Source organism: Photinus pyralis, unplaced genomic scaffold (assembly GCF_008802855.1).
Source record: "Photinus pyralis isolate 1611_PpyrPB1 unplaced genomic scaffold, Ppyr1.3 Ppyr1.4_LG3b, whole genome shotgun sequence".
Taxonomy (NCBI): Eukaryota; Metazoa; Arthropoda; class Insecta; order Coleoptera; family Lampyridae; genus Photinus; species Photinus pyralis.
In genome coordinates this window covers 12,903,377-12,923,368 of record NW_022170510.1, presented here as the reverse complement: position 1 = coordinate 12,923,368, position 19,992 = coordinate 12,903,377, and positions in this window count along the sequence as shown.

Here is a 19,992-nt window from a genome sequence, read left to right as displayed (position 1 = left end):
GTTATAAAAAAAAATTTGTCCTTTTCAAAAATGTCAAAGCCAACTATGACTACCATTTAAAAAACTGTTTGTATTCTAACTCAAAAATTGTAAGATCTAAAAATAAATTAGTATGTTCATCATGTTAAGCATTAACATGTCTAAAACTTATTAGTGTTATTTTGTTGTATTTCTAATAATAACGATTCTACAACAGTTAAATGAAAAATCACTAAATCTGTTTTTCGTTCATATTTAGTGAGCTGTGGATTTTTTTCAAAAAACAAAAGCATATCTTAAATAAGCTCTTAAAACGACAACTCTTTCCTCATTTAACCGAATCCATGTCTTATGGTTTCCGAGATCCCAATGCTTAAAATTAAAAAAAAAAGTCACTGTATATTATATTTTAATTAGGGAGAATCGTTCCGTCAGGAGGAAGAAAACACCTCCAGGATCGCAGTTTAAAGTGTAACCTACAAAGACTTGTTAGTCAGAGCCGAAAGAGAAAACATCTTCTGAACAGGGTTGTGTTTTAAACCTGAAAGAGAAAAGCAGCTCCAAGAATTTGGAGCGTGATTTCCAAACGGCTTGCAAGTACTCCAGATACTAATTAATTGAAAGTGTCGATATGTTCCGAGAATCCTAGGCTTCATTTTCATTTCGTACGTACACAATTATTTTAAAACAAGCGTAAATACAAACAATTACAGTAAAAACTGGCATTAACCGCATAAGGCCTATGTGGCTCAGTCGTAGAACAAGAGAGAGAGATAGTAAATAAATAAATAAAGAAACAAACAAACAAACAAACTACTAAAATTTGGCCAATAAAGGCCAAATAAATAAATAAATGAATAAACAGATAAACTCGCAGATAAATAAATAAATAAGGTATTGCATTAACGAACATGGTGGAAAAATTATTAGCCTAGTTTTCCTTGAAACATCAAATAAACTTATTTACATCGTTCATCAATTAAGTGCCAGCCTAAATTCTTTTTTCAAAAAGATTCGCCTAGAAAACCGGAAAATGAAGAGACGACATTCCATTACCAGCCGGAAGGCAGATCTCACCCAAGAACATGCAAAATTTATAGTATAGAAATAAGTTAAACTTTAAATTAATTTGTTTACCAGAGATTGACATGCATCTCAAAAGTTTATCATTTATTTAATTTATTAAGTCGGTGGTAGATGGATTCCCCACGAATGTTTGTTTTATTAACTTCGTATGTTTTTTATAACACTGACATTTTAAACTCGTTTCTTAAATTATCTATAAAATTTATTGATTTTTATAAAATACGTCGTCTACGGTAACGTCCTAATACACTACTTAAAGTTCGCTGCTTAATTTTTCGTAGCTAATGTTGTTGATTCTATTATCATGGTTACTAGCTACGAAAATCTTGAGAAATCATTTTTCTTTCATGATAAAATATTAATGAAAGACGAATTTCTCCAAAAAATCTTGAAGATAACACGACGTTTCATGGTTTAAAAGACTCTGCCCGTTAAATTAAATTAAACGTTAAAAAAGATTGCCACTGCTCTTGGTTGAATATAAATATTGATTTATGTGAATTAATAAAATATGAGTTTCGATTGATTTTGGAAGACACTAGATGTCACTTTTTTCACAGTACAGTACAAACATTCATTATCATGATTAATCAACATTTTTTATTATAGAAATTGCAACGAATATTCTAGAAACCCAGCCAGACACGTAGGCGCCATCAAAGAGTAGTCACCGGAGAAGGCGGATGTGACGCATTCTTTCCGGGAAATGTGACGTGTTTGTTCGAGAACATTCGGAAGCGTTCGTGAGCATTCTACAACATTCTAGAAAGATTATTGTTTGCTATTTAAGCGAATCAATTTGTGTTAGAGGCAGTTCCAACTACGAGGTCGAAGTGAAATAGTCAGTTCCAGCTCGTATACGATAAATCTACATGTTATAAATTTCAAAAACGGGAGGGGGGGGGGAGAGGAGTTGAGTTCCGAAACACTGGGTCAAGGTTTGCTGGACTGACAACGGACAACGTGGAGGGAATTACGACGAGCAAAAGGCACTCTTCTGAAAATTTCTAATCAATGGTTGGCAACCTCACGCATGACCTTTCAACAAGTTTTTATTAAATGAAAAGAAAATAAATTTTCAAGAAAATGACTCAAAGAAATTTACTTCCTGGTCAATAGGTCCTTATTTAAACACATGTACATAATCATTCATTGCTACAATGAAAGAGAACAATTTTTTTTATTTCTCGAAATTTGATTCTACTAATAATAATGGACACAACATTTGCCGACGGATTACGGATAGACAGTTTTACGGTACGGAATAAACGGCTTACAATAATAAGACATCGGCTGGACCGGGGGTAACTAAACGGCTACTCTACTACTCATTTTTGAAACTGACGCAAATTATCGGAACAAAATGGTCGCATTTGATGGCAAAACTCGCATTTTTCTTTTCTAGAGGGCCGTACTGATCGCCGCCAATGCAAAACGCGAATTCTTCCAATTTATCAAAAACCAATCCCCCTCTAAATTACTAAGATTATGAACGTCCACAATACCGGAATATCTTCAAAATGGCGACGTGTAAATTTTTTATTGATCAGTGTCTTTCTTACTACCAATCACAGATGATTTTAAGGGTGCTAATGAAATTGCTCATAGGGTGCTTTGAAGAAAATATCTCAAGTGTATTTTGTTTGTCATTTTCTTTCAGCAAGAGTCGAATTATTGTTTGCTTTTGAGCGTCTTTTATGTCATTATGAGACCCGAAATCTTTTAGTATTCCAAAAAACATTGAAACTACTCGCTGTACACCATCTAACGGACGCACTTTATTAATTTTACTAATTCAACGCAAATAACGCAAGCTTCAGTGAAAAGTGAAATATGAAACAACTTAAGAGTAGCACTGACCTTTCTTTTTGACTTGGCAATACGTTGATCCCTAGAATTTTCCGCTTCGCCAGGTATTCTGTGGCAGCAAATCACGATAGCGATACTGGCATACGTAAACAGCAGTACGGAAAGTGGTATAATATATTGTAATACCATTAAGGCCAAAGTGTAAAGCTTCTCATATTCTAATCCAACTTCGCTCCAGTCTTCGTGGCATATATATCTGTAAATCGAAACAAAAATTAAATTAATCAAGTCTACAGGTTCAAACTTTTAGAGACTTTTTTAATACAGCGATTATGAGCCAAAATAATAATTAATAAGTACTATGGGAACATTAGAGAAATCTCGATAGACATCGGGGCGCCATGAGAGAATAGTCATCGGGGATAAAATACCGAAGCCGGATCGTTCCCGGAAATATGACGTGTTCTGTTCTACAACATTCGAACCGACTCGTGAACACTATTATGTAAATCGAATTGCGTTTCAGGACAGTTCCAACATCGATGCGCGTGCGATATGTTATAAATTATTACTGATAATTAATAATTATTGTTATAATTTGTTAGAGTTTCGACTGTTATAAATGTAGTTCTTTGTCAATAAATAAACAACGTAATTACATTTACGTTACAGTACCATAAATCGAATAACAATCCATTAAATGACTGTTCTGCTTTTATGCTGATGTGGTTTTTATTGGTAACACTTTTATCCTCATTGTCGAGAGGTCTCACTGTATAGTAATGATTGTTAGTATAACTCTGAGAATCTGGTCCGGGATTTTCTACGTTTGGATTTAATGAAGACGCAAGTAAGAAATTCCAATTTACGGTGAAGGAATCCATTTTGCAATTCAACTTAAATGCACATTGACAAAGGGACGCTTGCACTCTCAATATAGACAAGATCCATATTAATCAAGTGCTCAAAGATTTAGTTGGCATTAAAGTTGCTCTTACGTGGGGTAAATTCGATTTGAGCTCCATTTACAATTTGCAGAGGAAGAGTTATGAATGAACGGAGCGGACCCGAATGAAATTGAATTAGCTGCAGTTCGGCAAGCCAGTAATCGATACTAGATATAAGATTGCAATATTGGGAAATGTATATTTTTATTAATTTGGTTCGTAAATAAGATTTCTCAAAGGAAATTGTTAAACTCGGCAGCTGAAACGAATAATAAAAGGAAGTTCGAAAACTTACATCCGTTGTTCGATTGTGATTTTTTTTTAACAAATCGCCTTTTTCGAAGTTTCCGAAACGTGCGTATTTTGTTAAATGAAGTAAAAGTGATCAAATTTAATGTAAATTGTAAAAAAATGAAAAGTCTATTTATTCAAGAGTACAGCATTAGGTAATTTAATAACTCTAATCTGACGGTGTTTCAGCAAGAATTGTAAGAAATAAATGGCGAGGAGCGAAAGAATGGGCATGATAAATAAAACTAATGGATTCTGCCATTCTGATTTAAGTGCCTTCGCTTTTTATGGCTTGCCCATATACCGATTGACAGATTCGATTTGGCAACATTTTTTAATTAGAGTAGGAATTTTGGATAGAAAAATAAGCATTACTATGACCCTAAATCCTCGAAAAAAAAATAAGATATATTACTGTGTCAGCGAAGAAATCGTTATGGAAGGTTCTAGGATCTTTGTACAAATACGAGATTCATGGCAATCGTCTCGACTTTTCAATATAAATTAATGTAGATGAAACGCACTGGAGAAAGGCTAGTTTAAGTAAATTTAAGTAAATAAATACGTAAAAATAAAATCATCAAAACACTACTGTTGGAACAGTAGCTTGAATAAAACACAAAACAAATCAAGAGAACTTCGTAAGGAGAATAATAGTTATTTATTATAAAAGACAATAAAGGGATATTTGAGCCATTGAGTGAAAGATGTTTCACGAGATGGTTAGTTTTCCTTTATCGTCGTGTATAATACAAAACTTTATTTTATAGCAGAAGCCATATTTACCTATACCTACTCTCTAACAGATGTCGCTGTTACTGTATAAGGTACCGACTACTCCAGAAAGCCCCAAACTTTTTTTACATGTGTATAACCATTAAGTACGGATATTTTGTTATTGCGTAGTACACTGAAATTATTTATTGGTGTAGTGTCATTACAAAAGGTGCCAAGTTTAATTTTTAACATATCTACAAAACATTATTTTTGTTAATATTAGTACCATTCTCCAAATTCAGATAATTTGGGGACAACTAGCTGAGAAGCGTTGAATCATTTTTCATTCAACGGTAGAAGCCTAAACACAGTTTATCCTCTCTAGAACCTACCTGAAACCTTTTCGTTCCTTATTACAATTGCATGTTTACTTCTCAGAAGCAAGGGTATTTGTGATCACAATGGTTAAAACATAGTCGTCGGTCGTGTCCTTAAATGAAACGATACTTTAATATTTTACAATAAATTTTCTAATTTTGGTGTGCAAGGTAGAAAAAACCACCTGTTGGACAATTAACACCTTTTCTGCTATTCCCTTAGCATAAGAAAATACATGGTATGATACGCTTATGAGGTATAATATTGTATAAATACACGACAAAAGCTCGTTACGACTAATTAGTTAGGTACTTATTGAAAATAAAAATGAGGTATCGTTAAAAGCATAATTAATATCCTATCCACCTAGAAGAAAAAAATTTCTCATAACAAATGCTTCACGAGTCAGTGGGGTTGTAAAACCCAACCGCTCCTCGGTCCTTTCATGTATAGTTGTCCAGATTTGAAAGGTATATGCGAATTTCGGTGAACATCACGTAAAATGTTCCTATTTTCACTAGTAGATTTTAATTTGCACATGTGCGCAGAAATATCTCTGCACGAATGATAGCGTTATTACTTATTACAACAGCGAACAAACACCGCGACGCATTGCAAAATAAGCCTTACGATTAAATACCAGTACACCATCTTCAATCACCAGTAACTAAGATGTCTTCAGTTTTGAATAAGTTTTCTCATAGCATTGACTTATTTTCACCTTTCCTCCAATATATTAAAACTTGGTTATGTTCAATCCTTATTAATTATGTAGTTGCTGAAATTTTGTATAACCGACTATTAAGAATTATAATTATATCAAATTCACTTGCGTATTGACATTAATTTCTTAAAATATCTATATTTGGGACCAAAATGTATATACCTACTTTATATTATATGTACTTTTACTTTGATAATTTCTGTAGTAGGCATTATTGCTGTTGGAATTAAATAATGAATAAATAAAATAAAATTTAAAAAAATAAAATAAATACATAAGGTGTCAATAGGTAGTTATTTAATTGAGTCAGACGGTCCAACAATTCAGAAACAGTCGAACTAGGATGAAGAGAAATTGTTGCAAGTGTACCGTGTGTCCTCTTTTTGTTGAGACTGCGGTGTATCTCAGCTGTTAAATATAGAGACTTGCGGTTTTCGCGACCCTCTGCCACTTTTTTGTGCAACTGTGAATACCACGATTAGTATTTTTTAAATGCAACACCTTGTAAATCTTAACGCCAATTTTTTACATTCTTTTTCCTTGTTACACTGATGTATCACATCCTATATTTTTGTTTAATTTTAGCCATGAACCAAAAATAGAAACTAAATTAATAGTTTTTAATTTTTTTTAAAATTTATAATTTTTAAATAGTAGGCCATAGATTTATGAAGATTTTGTTTTTTTTTTGTTGTATTCATGGTCGCCGTTGCCAATCAATAAAAATGGCTGACGATAGAAACATGTCATTTCAAAATTTTTGAAAAATATGAAATAATATATAATTATATAAAAAATACAGGTTGTGATACATAATATAATTCGGAAATAATTGACGATAAAATATACACGGTGTTGCATTTAAAAAATACACATTCACACATTTTTTACTATGCCACTGGATTCTACGTGAAAATATCTAAAAGACAAAGTTTTTATTTTTTTTCTACCTTGTATGGGTAGTAAGATATTATAACATCCCAAGAAGTTAAACTTTTCGATTTCGCCCTGCATCTCAGAAACAAACGTAGCTAGATTGATTCTGTTTGTGACATTACAATTTTCACAAAAAAAGTGGCACAGGGTGGCGAAAACCCCAAGTCTGTATTATTAAAAACATGTGAGATACATCGCAGTCTCAACCAAAATAGGACACACGGTACAACAATCGACTGCATTTAAGTACTGTACATTATCGTCTATCGAGTAGTAGGTAAATTAAATTATATTATTTTATTTGTCACACTAATACTGGGTTTATAGAATCATTATCATTAAGGAATAGCTAATAGAAACAAAGGTATGTATGGTTTCGTTGGTTAGCGACGCTGCGATAAATCTTTGTTTCTATTGGCTATTTCTTAATGATCTAATGACAGTTAAGTAATGATAATGATTGTATAAACCCACGATTATAGTTTTGTATTGACAACATTGTTAATCGGGATTGCTAAATGCTATATCAAACATTCTTTACCAATAAATTAGGTGGCCACCTACGCCCCTCCATATGTGACTGACACCCACGGACCAAACCATTTTTTCAAATTCTGTTTTTAGGGAAGGTGTTGTCCCTCTGTTCCTCGCCTAATTCGAGAATGAAAAAAAGACGGCGATCGCATTTCACCACAGTTTTGTGCAAATTAGAATCAGGTCCAAAAATAGAAATTTTATGTGATTTTATCCGAAATTCGTTTTGGGCGAGCACTAGAAGGCGGAAGTTAAAATAAAATAAATCCCCGAGTGTTCGTGTAAGTATTTGAACTTTTTTTTTAATACAACAGGAAAATATTAATTTAAAAAGTAGGCTAAATGCAAAATGTTCAGAAGAACAGTAAAAAGCGTAGGTATGTGTACTATCAGCGTAATATTGACATCGTAACTTAAGAGTTTTCAATTTCCAAACAAACAAGCATACCAAAACCACTACAGACAGACGGAATAGTAAAGGCACAAGCAATAATGTTTCTTTTATGTAAAAATATTTTGCTCGTCAATCGTCATTAATATACATGGATCTTACGCATCAAGCAATCGAGCCTGGCCTTTGGTGCATAAATAACGATTTTGACACATTTTGCGTAAAGATATTTTGGTTACCAAGAATGTATATATATCACTTAGTTGGATATCATGCAATATCTTTTCCCAACAAAATTGGTGAATAAATAACGATTTTGGGCAATAACGTGATGGATACCAAAGATAGTTGCACGTTGAAACCCATCATACGGTTTCATATAGCGAAAACTCGGAGCCAATATACGAGGTCTAGGACCCGAGCTATAGCGTGGAGCGACAGAGAGACGGGCGGAAAAGTGAGGATATACGCGCTCCACTTTCGTGGGTTGCGCTAAAAACTTTTGTTCTAAAATTAACGTTTCTAAATTTATCTAATAAATCTCGTAAAGAGGATCTAAAAAAGCGGCGGTGCTACAGGGTCATTGGATTTGGCCCATTTTCAATAGGCTTGTTACATGTGGCAATAATAGGTCAAATGTACCTACCAAGTTTGAACCGAACTGGCTCAAGCATTAGGCAGTTATCGTGTCCGTGTGTATCACGGACAGACAGACAAGCAAATCAAACCGCTCTTATCATTATATTTTAAGGACTGTATTTCGGGAATGTCATGGTACGTAGGTACTGTTATTTAGATTTACGGCGAAAATTCTAATTGTAAACGCCAGCGTCGCTCAAGGCACCTCGCATACCATAATAAATTATTGTTTTAAATAAATAAATATAGTTCGGATCGGTATAGTGTTTGTATTATTGTGTAGTAGGTACCGATACGTATTGAATTTCAATAAGTAGCTATCTCTGATTTTTTTAATTTAATGAATTGCTTATTGTTTTGTAGTTTATCGTTTTTACTAAATATATAAATTACCAACAATATTTCATATTAGAGAGAAGCTTTAACAATGATTTATATGGCTTCTGCTATAAAATAAAGTTTTGTATTATACACGACCATAAAGGGAAACTAACCATCTCGTGAAAGTTAATTCAGTCAATGGTAAATAACTATTTCTTGTGAGATTCCCCTAAAATTGTGTCGCAATGTTATATCCAATTCTGTTGTGTAATGTCTCAGAACCTCATCACCTACATAAGGTTACACAGTACGTACATTTCTTTGCATTGAATGATGCTTATTTACTGAAACACTTGATGAACGAGCTCCTTGAAACTAAACAAAACTCGCACTTCTACCAAAACTTTATCTACCTACTTACTTTGTATACTTTGACGACAATAAAAATACCTAGCGAAATGTTTGCGACGCCGCGGCGAGAAGTTCTTATCAAAACAATGGGATTGAGGTTTACAAGTTTTCCTATCCAAAGTAAGTTTTCCCTGGATAAACACAAAAGGTAAATTACAACATGGAACGAATGTAAAAACCATTATCTTCGAGTGATACGTAAACGGCAGCGAAGATATATTTGCAATTCACACATTTTAGTCCTCGTGTTTGATCGACTATTTTTTTTTGGTAAATTTCCCTGAAGTAAAGATATTTATTTGGGTCATGCGCATCTGAACGAAACGTCATTAACATTATTTTTGAACGAGCTTTTTATAATGTGTAATGGAGGACAAGATGAAAATGAATGCAGGGGCGCTTAGAAAAACTCCATATAAATTTTGCAATTTTAATACGAAGCAAACCGTAGGAGAATTTCGGGACTATGTAATATTCGAATAAAATGATTTATGAACGTTTCACTGTGACGCTAGCAAGATTACACTCCTTTAGACACAGCTGAGTTGCCGGATAAAACGATAATCATTCATTAACGGTGCCAAAGATTATTAAGCGCACGCAGTAGGATGGTGAGTTTAGAAGGAAAACGCCATCAACAATTTATTTGCTTTTCCAATTACCTACATCTTGTAAACACCATAAATAACAATACCGTCCTTTGGCTTTACATTCGGGAAATAAAGTCGGCGTATAAAACCCCTGCACTCATAAGTAATTCAATTTAGCCCTAGTGCACGCACAGGATTTACCCAAAAGTCGGTTGCCAGTTTAATAAAAATTAACAAGAGGTAACGAATTCCCAATTGTATCTTACTTTTCTAATAAAAATGCATGTATGTGCTAATAACTTGAGTTTCAGAGATCTAAGGAAGCTGCGGAATGAAATATAAATACGAAATATTAAACAAATGAGGTATTAAATTTGCCGCTGTTAAAATTTAAATTCACCCTACTTATGTTAAAATATTAATAATAAGTCGTCATATGCAAATTATGGTTAAAATCACAGGAATTTTACTCATTATAGCTTTCGTGATACCAATCCTTAGTTCACATGTCAACATCCATATTATTTCTATTTCTACTTACATTATTAAGAAGAAAAAAAAAATATTTTTTAGTGACTGTATAAACACTTCCCGACACAGTAATAGGTTTCTTCTGTTTATTTTATAATTTTATTTATACTGTTAGTTTATTAGTTTGTACAGAAGTAGGGAATAAATCATTATTATTATAAAACTCGGCTTTAACTTTAACAAGACTCCCATTCAACAATCTGTAATAACAAAATTGATCTTGGACCATCTCTGAAAATTTGTTAAATAAATATTGAAGGCATTTCCAAAGACAAGAGTGCATATCTATCTATGTATGGATAATGAAGTCGATGTTATCGTAATTCAAGAAGCACATACTAATTCTGAATGCCAACTATTATCGGGAAGTTTATATTATATATTAAGCTCTTGATCAAAGTGGGTTAGTGCGTCAATTCGATGCAAACCTATATATGGGTAGAGGGTTTTCAAACTTATTAAACTTGGCATTTAATCAACACAGCTTTCTTGGAGCAATTTGCACCGCAAACTTTCTCCACTGTTGTTTGCTTACGACGCGGTATTATTTGCTAAACCCCCTTTTATGATCTCCCTAATGAAGTCGTTTATTAACGCTTTTCTCCCAAATCTCCTATTGCGTCGGCTGAAGCTTGTTTTTCACCTGCAACACTCAAAGGCGTTACTCGGGTCGTACTTCGTTCTATTGCTTGCTCGCGTTATTTATTTAACTCTCCTCCCGTGAGACCAATTATACGCAATAAAGCTTAACATAATTCAGCTCCCTTGGTGCAATTACTCAAAGCAGCTCGTGAATTTAGAGTCGGCTAATCATACTGCATTCAGTTGCTTTGAGGGATCGTAATACTCTTGTATGTTCGCATTGTAAGTAATATCTTGAATAATTCTAAGGCAATTTAATGTTGGAATACCACACTACTCAGAGGGGTAGCTCAGACCGTACGTGCACAAATGTGGTACATTCTTACAAGAAAGTTCCTTACACTATGAGTAGTCAAATAAGGGATAATGAAATTGTGAATGAGATGCACAATGGAAGTCGAGGCGATGGAGAACGCCCCCCGCTCGGCGTAGGTATAATGAACCAACAAAAACGTTATTTAATAATCTACAAGTCACAGTAGCGCTCATTAAAATAATTTTTTATTATCCCTGAATCACAATCTCCGTTTTAAACACTCAAATGCGTGCGAAAAAGGGCCTTTAAAACACACGTATTTAGACTTTTCCGGCTATAAATTTACCTAAACATACCTAATTGTTTTGCCGTTTCTGTTATATTTGGCGGCGTACAACTTCAATTATTTTCATTTTCGCTATCCATCTTGACACTTTCAAATTCGATGCGTGGGTAATACAGTGATCTTTTCCTTTGAGTTCAATTCAGCAACTTAATTTATATTAAAAACGGTCTAAATTAGCATGGGATGTTTTATTTAATTTAATATTGATTTTCAATTATGCAATTTTGCATTCACATTTTTGTTTTTTGTGTTATTAAATCTAATTCTTAGATTTGGGTAAGTCCTATATTTCGATACAAAGGGAAGTTACAACCAGATAAATTGACAGATCGATTTTTTGTTTTTTATGAAACTTTCTCATTGGCTGGCTGCGGTGAGTTTTTTTAAAGCCATGCCCAGTGATTAATTATTACTCACTGCTGTCATCCAATAATGTGAGGAATTTATACTCTTACTTCATAAAATTGGAACGTTTAATGTATTCATTAACCCATATGAGTAGAAAAATGTGATTTTCTTCTCTAGTGAGGAAAGTAAAAAACAATGGCTTGGTTAATCTTAATAATGGCATTTAAAATTGAAACATACCCGTATCTCGATTGGTAGGTGTCAAACTTCATTATTGCATTCGATCATGTTTCAATTTTGATTGTAGTTTCAGAAAAAATTACATGTAAAACTTGAGAAGAAAGTGTTTTTTAACTCTCGTTCAATTGACACACTCACTCATGTGTCAAACTTTGAACGCGAGGAAAACTCCACTTTCTTCTCTAGTTGCACAAATAACTATTTCCGTCTGTATATACGTGCGTGCGAGGTAACGGCTCGACGGATTTTCTTCAAGTTTTGGATGTGTGTATTAGACATACGGAAAGGAAAAATAACGGGCCTGAGTTTTGAAAAAAATTTTGGAGCGCCGCAACGGCATCGAACTTTTTTTCAAATAGCACCCTAAAATTTTTCTGTGTATAACCTACAAAAATTGTGCCAGGTTTTATCATAAAAAAACTGAGAAAAAAAATGTCAAACTTAAAAAACTAAAAAAAAACCAATTTCGAAAAAAAATTCAAGGGGCTGCCCAATCTTGGAACTGTTTAAAATTATGGATTCTACAGGGCACATTCTATAAGAAAATTTTTTTTCCTGGTCGATCTGAGACAATTTTTTTCTCGAGCCTCAAAAAAGGCAGTGTATAACCTTCCCTTTTTACCAAAAATCGACTGCACCAAAATTTCTCGGGAAAACACTTTTTCTTATTAATTTTGGTGCGTAGAATCCAAAACAATTTGTACTTTTTCGATCAGACTTCTCAATCAAAAGTTATAGACTAGAAACCAATTTCGAAAGAAAATTCAAAGGGCTGTAACTTTTGAACTAGTAGCCCCATCTTGGAACTGTTTGAAATTATGGATTCTACAGGCCACATTCTATAAGAAACACTTTCTTATTAATTTTGGTGCGTAGAATCCAAAACAATTCGTACTTTTTCGATTAGACTTCTCAATCAAAAGTTATAGACTAGAAACCAATTTCGAAAGAAAATTCAAAGGGCTGTAAATACGTAAATGCTTCCTTTCTTAATCCGGCTCGAAGGACCAAATGTTACTGTTCTACTCTTATAATTAGTGGAATGTATTAATTTTACATTGTTTTTATAATGGTTGAAATTGGTTAAATGGGTTACCATGTCACACATGTTCTCACACACATCTGAAAACTACCATATTAACATTATAAGTACGATTGTGGAGTTTTGTCCCTAACAAGTAATGGTACAGACGGACAGACTGACAAAGTGCGGACAGTAACGTAAAACGTTCATTTGGGCTAAAAATAATTGAGCAAATAGAAGCATTTCTGATAGAAAATAAAGAAAATGACCCACGATAAAATAATTCATTCATTCAATTAAACTGACCATCAAAGCTCTACTCCAGTCACTGTTTTCTGTTAATCAGGTTTACTCGCATCATGTCCTTTTGCTCCTTTTTTGACAGTTAGTTTCTATAAAAATTGGCGTTAAAATTGTGGAAACGTTTTAGGAAAATTGGCGTTATAAAAAACTTCAGCCGATCTGATCCGTTTTGACGTAGATTGTAGATAACTCAAGATGAAAGTTAATCCAATGGGAAGTACCGAGGGAAGTGCCTACTTTGCTTTCTACCATTGGATTCCTAATGAAACAAGGAATCTTTAGCGGGTAGTAAAAATTGGGCCATATTTAAATGGATATATTTTGAAAACTAATCCAATAACAGTATCATTTCACCTCACTATCGCATCATTTCATCTAAATTTGATTACAAAATGACGGGAAGTAGAAATCAGATGTACTACTTTAACTTAACAAACATTTAACGATACCCTTTGTAACAAACACCGAATGGGAAAATTTTATATTATTGTTTCAGACGAATGCCAAATAGCCTAATGTGGAAATTTTACAATTGTTTTTTATTATATTTTGAAGGATATACTCAGTTCCCTACAAGAGACCCTTTAAATTCAATACAAAAATAAATGATCTTTATTCCTACACAATCACAGAACGAGCAGTTGGCGGCTTACAATAACTAATTAAACGTTTAGCATTCAATTAGTGACTGTTTAGTTTATTTACAAAACACAGAGAGGAAGTAAAAAGAAAGCAATTTGCAATTCAGAACCTAAGCACAAACCCTTTATGCACGAGGACTCAGTGAGACGGCTTAATAAAATTTCACTTTCAGGGCCTTGCACTTATTACAATCCATTTTATGTGATAGTATAACTGACAACTACTTTTATAATCCTCTTACGGGGTTGTAACTTTTTTACTGCGTTCCCCCAAAGACACATTTCGTATCCGTTTTAAAAGTATTTTAAGGGCGTAGTCCATTTAGATAAAACCGATGCACCATTTGCTTTCCCGGTTGTTCTTTTTCGTATGTGCGCTATCGCATTGCAGTTTGTTGAATTTTCCTCGAATACATCGAGTAAAATTCCCCTATCAGCATGCAACAGCTACATGCGGTGTCAATCAGCAAAAAACTCCTGATGTGTGCACAGGCATCAGGCGGATCGTGTTCCGGTGGTTGGTTTCGTCACAACCACGCTTTTATGACTGTTGACGCGTAGAGTGAAAAAGGTTTCAACTCAAAGACAATCCCAAAAAATACCTTCAGTGAGAAAGTCAAACGTATGGGATATATTGCCGCAATTATAATGTACCTACCTTCCCCAAAACAGGGATCGATTTCAATTTTATAATCCAAGATAAGTGCTTTGCTAAAGGGCCATCATCAATTTTAACCGAAGTTTATTTAGGCAAGGCGTAGTAGTTTACTTGTTTCAAATTTTCTTCGCGACTCTAGTTTTAAGATTTTAATTGGAAGTCAACATTTACGCTTTATTTAAGCTTCTGTTATTAATTTTTCTTTCCGCCATTCAATCGAAGTTAATCACGTAATAAATTAATCCAATTACGAACATCCGACTTAATCTCCTAACGTTCTACAAAATTGACGTTAATTGTTTCTATCGGATTTGTCTGTCAAAGAGAGTTATAAATAAAAGGATCTAACGAAATATTTAGCTATAATACTTTCAAATGTTTTCAGCCCTTTGTCCTTTCCATAACAATCTTCAGACTTTTTATTATTATTTTATGCAGGATAGGACTTACGTCAAAATTTTTCATTTTTGCTAGCTCCCTACAATAGAATCTATGAAAAACAATCTGTATTTATGTTATAGAGTTCTTATACAAGAACAATGCATAAAATCCAGGATTCAAGCTACAAATGAGACTATTTGAAAATTCCTGTTCGCCACCATCTTCGCCATGTCTGTTTTCCCAACTGTGAACTTTCTCAGTTGTTAACAAGTCGAACTTATTTCAACTTTCAGAATTTACAACTGAAAAGTTATAGGAACAGTTACATGGATGGAACAAAATCGGTTTTTCGCAATTTTTTACTGTTCTAAAAGGTGTAACATAATTAATTTTGCTTGATAAAGTGATTTTTAATGGGTGATGAACAGATAGATACAAAAACATAGTCATATTCGTTTAACAAATGTCCTTATATCAAACTTTCTAGCAAATAAATTTAAACCTTAGAAAAGGAGGTACGAATTAAGGAGGTACAGTTTCTAAAAAGCAAGACTTTTCCATTAAATAATCTAGAAAATAATCTTGCACTGTGCGAGGAACATAGGGGTCCGTTAACTTGCCCCCCCCCCCCACTGAGAGATTTGATTTTTATTTGTATTATTTTAAAATGAATGCGCTCGTTAATGCGCTCATATGCGCCACCGCTCGCCATTTAGTTTTTTAGAAAACCGTAAGTGAACGTAGCCCCCCCCCGTACGTATTTTGTCCCTTGTAACTAGGTCACCTGATACATTTGGTTATGCGCCCAATTGCGCCACTTGAATTAAAGCTAGCGCCATTACGGTTAAGCCGTGACAAATTTTCAAAAAGCGGGGGGGCCAACTGAACGTTTTTAAAAGTTACTTTTTTTTAACATCTGTTCATACGAAATTGTACTCTCAGGTATGCGCTGAAATGCGCCGTAAAAATATTGCGCCATTCTTGTTTTTTGGTTATCCTTAAATATATTTGGGGGGGGGGGGCAAGTGAACGGAACCCCCCATAACGCATTTTGCTACCGGTATTTGTGCCACTCGATACATCTGGTTATGCGCTCAATTGCGCCACTTGAATTAAAGCTAGCGCCATTATGGTTAAGCCATACAACATTTTTAAAAAATGGGGGGGGGGCTAACTTAACGTTTTCAAAAGTTACGTTTTTTAACATGTTTTTTCTACTACATCGTACATTTCATCATGCGCTAAAATGAGCCGTAAACATAAATCTTTTCGCATTATAGTTTTTGAGAACCTATAGGACTATAACGCTATTCATTTTAAGAAGGTAGCGGTAGAAAGCATAGGGACAGTTTAACCTTCACTGTTATTGGTTAAAACACGAGTCACTATTACCCTGAAAAATAAAACAAGTGACGAATTCTGTCTGTTAGAAGTTTCAATTACGAACTAAACTGTCGAACTGTCATGAGCTGTCAATTTCAAAGATCCAAGCGTGATATCGTTTGATTTATAATAGATTTTCCAAATTTTGTGCCGTTTTATATTTTTCCTGTGTGTGTCGATCTTCAAACACAGCGCCATCTACCACCTTCTTATAATGAATACAGTATATATATGGGTATGCGGTGAAGTTATGTTCTAATTGTGCAATTTTAACTCGGTTTGCAATAATCGCCAACAACTCATAGGTATTAACTTACTTGGTTTGGAGTTGATGCATTATGCCGCAATGTAGTTCATTTGTATTACCGATCCTCGAGATAGTTTATAATTTTGTACTGCTGTATGTCTGCCCGTCTGCCTGTGCACGATAACGTTGTTTAGAAAAGTCCGGTCGCTTTGAAAATTGGTACACAAATGTTCTTAAGGACTATTGTTTTTTAGTTACGTAGACTAACGGGCCAAACAGTTACAGCCCAAAAACTGCTCGAATGTAAATGTATCAGGTAACCTAGTTACAAGCGACAAAATACGTACTGGGGGGGGGCTACGTTCACTTGCCCCCCCCCATGTTTTTTCGGATTTCTAAAAAACGATAATGGCGCAAGAGTTATTATCGGTTGCGCATATGAGCGCATAACGAGCGCATTCATTTTAAAATAATACGACTATATCAAATCTCTCAGTGGGGGGCCAAGTTAACGGACCCAACGACGGTCTGCTAGCCTGGCTTTTTTAAAATTGTATTCGAGTCTACTCAGAATTAATTACAAAAGCACTATCACATTTTCATCTTAATACGATTCCACCCTCCAGACAATCGCTGCCCTGTCTTGAACCGAAAAAGGTTTTGTAGCACCAAATGATGGAAGCAAAGGAAAAGAGTAAATCAACTACTTATTACGTAATAAAATTTCATAAGGTTAGTTGAGGCCTCGGTAGAAGTAACATTTCTGCACTATAGGATAATAATAATTCGTCTCCATTTTCTCTCTCGGAGAAAAGTGTGCATCATATCTGAGATGCTTTATAAATAACATTTTTGATGAAACTTTTTGCATTGAAACGGGTGTTCACTTTCCATTTTCCCATGCTGTATTTTTCTAAACGCTTACTTAATTAGCTTTTCGTTTCAAGTTACCAAAATTTCCCTCTTCAAATACTTGGGTAGCGTGCACGTAAGCCCTCTAAACTAAATATTCATGGCGAGCTTTGAGACTACGTTTGAGGTGCCTTTCCACTACATATTGAAAAGATAGCACATTTTAAACTTTTCGGACGCGTCGTATAAGATATTACGGCGCCTGGAGTTACTAAAATGGAATGTGACATTGTTATCCCCCGTTTACGAGCCGAGGTTTATAACTTAGACGCGCGGAACTAAAATTCTTTGTGTGTCATCTCCGTTCCATTCAAGCTAGTAGATATTGATTACCTCGCATTTACGTAAGATATTTTGTATATCATAACAAATGGCCGAGCTTGAACAGAATTATGGCCTGTATTAACCCTTCATACGGCATTTTTTCAAAGGGCTCCGCCATTTTCTGTGAGATACTGTTGAATTGCATTATAGATATTTTGTGCACAATACTTTTCCGCGTGGGTGTGTGACAATATCAAACTTCAAACTTTTCAGTAGTACACGGGTACGGGTCCACATTACAATCATTTTTTATGAAAAGCAAAACCTTTATTCCCTAAAAGTTTGTTGGTCGACAACTTTAATACTTTATAAAGTTGAATTGTGGAGATTAAGTTTAGTGAAACCCGCATTTCACTTACTGTCACAAAAATGCGTGACGTGAAGTTTAAAGTTAATTACAATTTACAATCAAAATTGCCGCGGTTAAATTAAACATGTTCTGTTCTACTAAAATTAATATTCGCATCATAACGATACGTACATTTACTACACCGTGTTTTCGCAGTCAAATAGGAGAGGAGATGCAGATGACAGTAGACAACCCCTAAATTAGAAAGTACCTACTGGAAAATAATTCCCCCTAGTCTTTCACTAGTATCGTTTCATTGGTCTCATTGCATAGCAGAAATGGAGAGGTAACCTCTGATCGTGGAGCGAGTAAGAAGGCAAACTGGCGCCTGGCGGCAAAGGTAATCCAGTTCAGGTCGCAGAAACGAAAATTCAGTTGTAAAAAAGCTAGGAGGTGTATTACAAGTCAGTCATGAAACTATTAAATTCTCGGTCGAATCTAAAGTGACAAAGGCGTTTTGGTTGTTATGTTAATAATTAGTTGGCCGTCATCTTTAATTTGTGATAAAAATCACCGAAATCTTCATTGTTAAAGTGGTAAATCTCTCATTGGATTAGTTCCAATCCATTTGAAAATCATCCATTTTCCATCTCGCAATACGCTTGCTAAACCCCCAAATCAAGATGGCGAATAAAAATCACTATAGGTAAGATCCTTTTCTTGTTGTAACCAAAAATTGTATCACGATTTTTATTTAGTACATACGTTTTACTATTTATTACTATTTTCTAAAAAATGTGTAGCTAGAAAAAACCAAGATGGCGGTCAAAATGGCGGTAGAAACTTGGGTTAACTAATTGCTTTAATTGCAAAGAAAAAATTTGCGTTTTTTTATATGGGGGTGGTACAAATTGATTAAAATGAGTTTGTCTATCCACCATTGCTAATAATAATAATTTGCGAAAAAATTAAATCAAAATGGTTCTCAAAATGGAGGTATTTTTATGGCGATGATATTTTAATAGCAAATAATCGAAATTTTTTTGAGTGCAGAGAAGTATTAGTAATTTAATTTTACAAATAGAACGCCAAATATTGTTTACACCGCGTTTAAAACACGCGCGTAATTACCTAAGGACCTTCTAGCACGGCGACAACGCGAATCTGCTGGCTACAGATGCGACAAACGAGGTCTGGCAAGTTTTAACTAATGTGCCAAATTCTTGACACAAAGTACTAAGTTCAAAAGTTACAGCTCTTTGAATTTTTTTTCGAAATTGGTTTCTAGTCTATAACTTTTGATTGAGAAGTCTGATCGAAAAAGTACGAATTGTTTTGGATTCTACCCACCAAAATTAATAAGAAAAAGTGTTTTCCCGAGAAATTTTGGTGCAGTCGATTTTTGGTAAAAAAGGAAGGTTATACACTGTCTTTTTTTGAGCCCCGAAAAAAAAATTGTCTCAGATCGACCCGGAAAAAAAATTTTCTTATAGAATGTGGCCTGTAGAATCCATAATTTCAACAGTTCCAAGATTGGGCTACTCAAAAGTTACAGCCCTTTGAATTTTCTTTCGAAATTGGTTTCTAGTCTATAAGTTTTGATTGAGAAGTCTGATCGAAAAAGTACGAATTGTTTTGGATTCTACGCACCAAAATTAATAAGAAAAAGTGTTTTCCCGAGAAATTTTGGTGCAGTCGATTTTTGGAAAAAAAG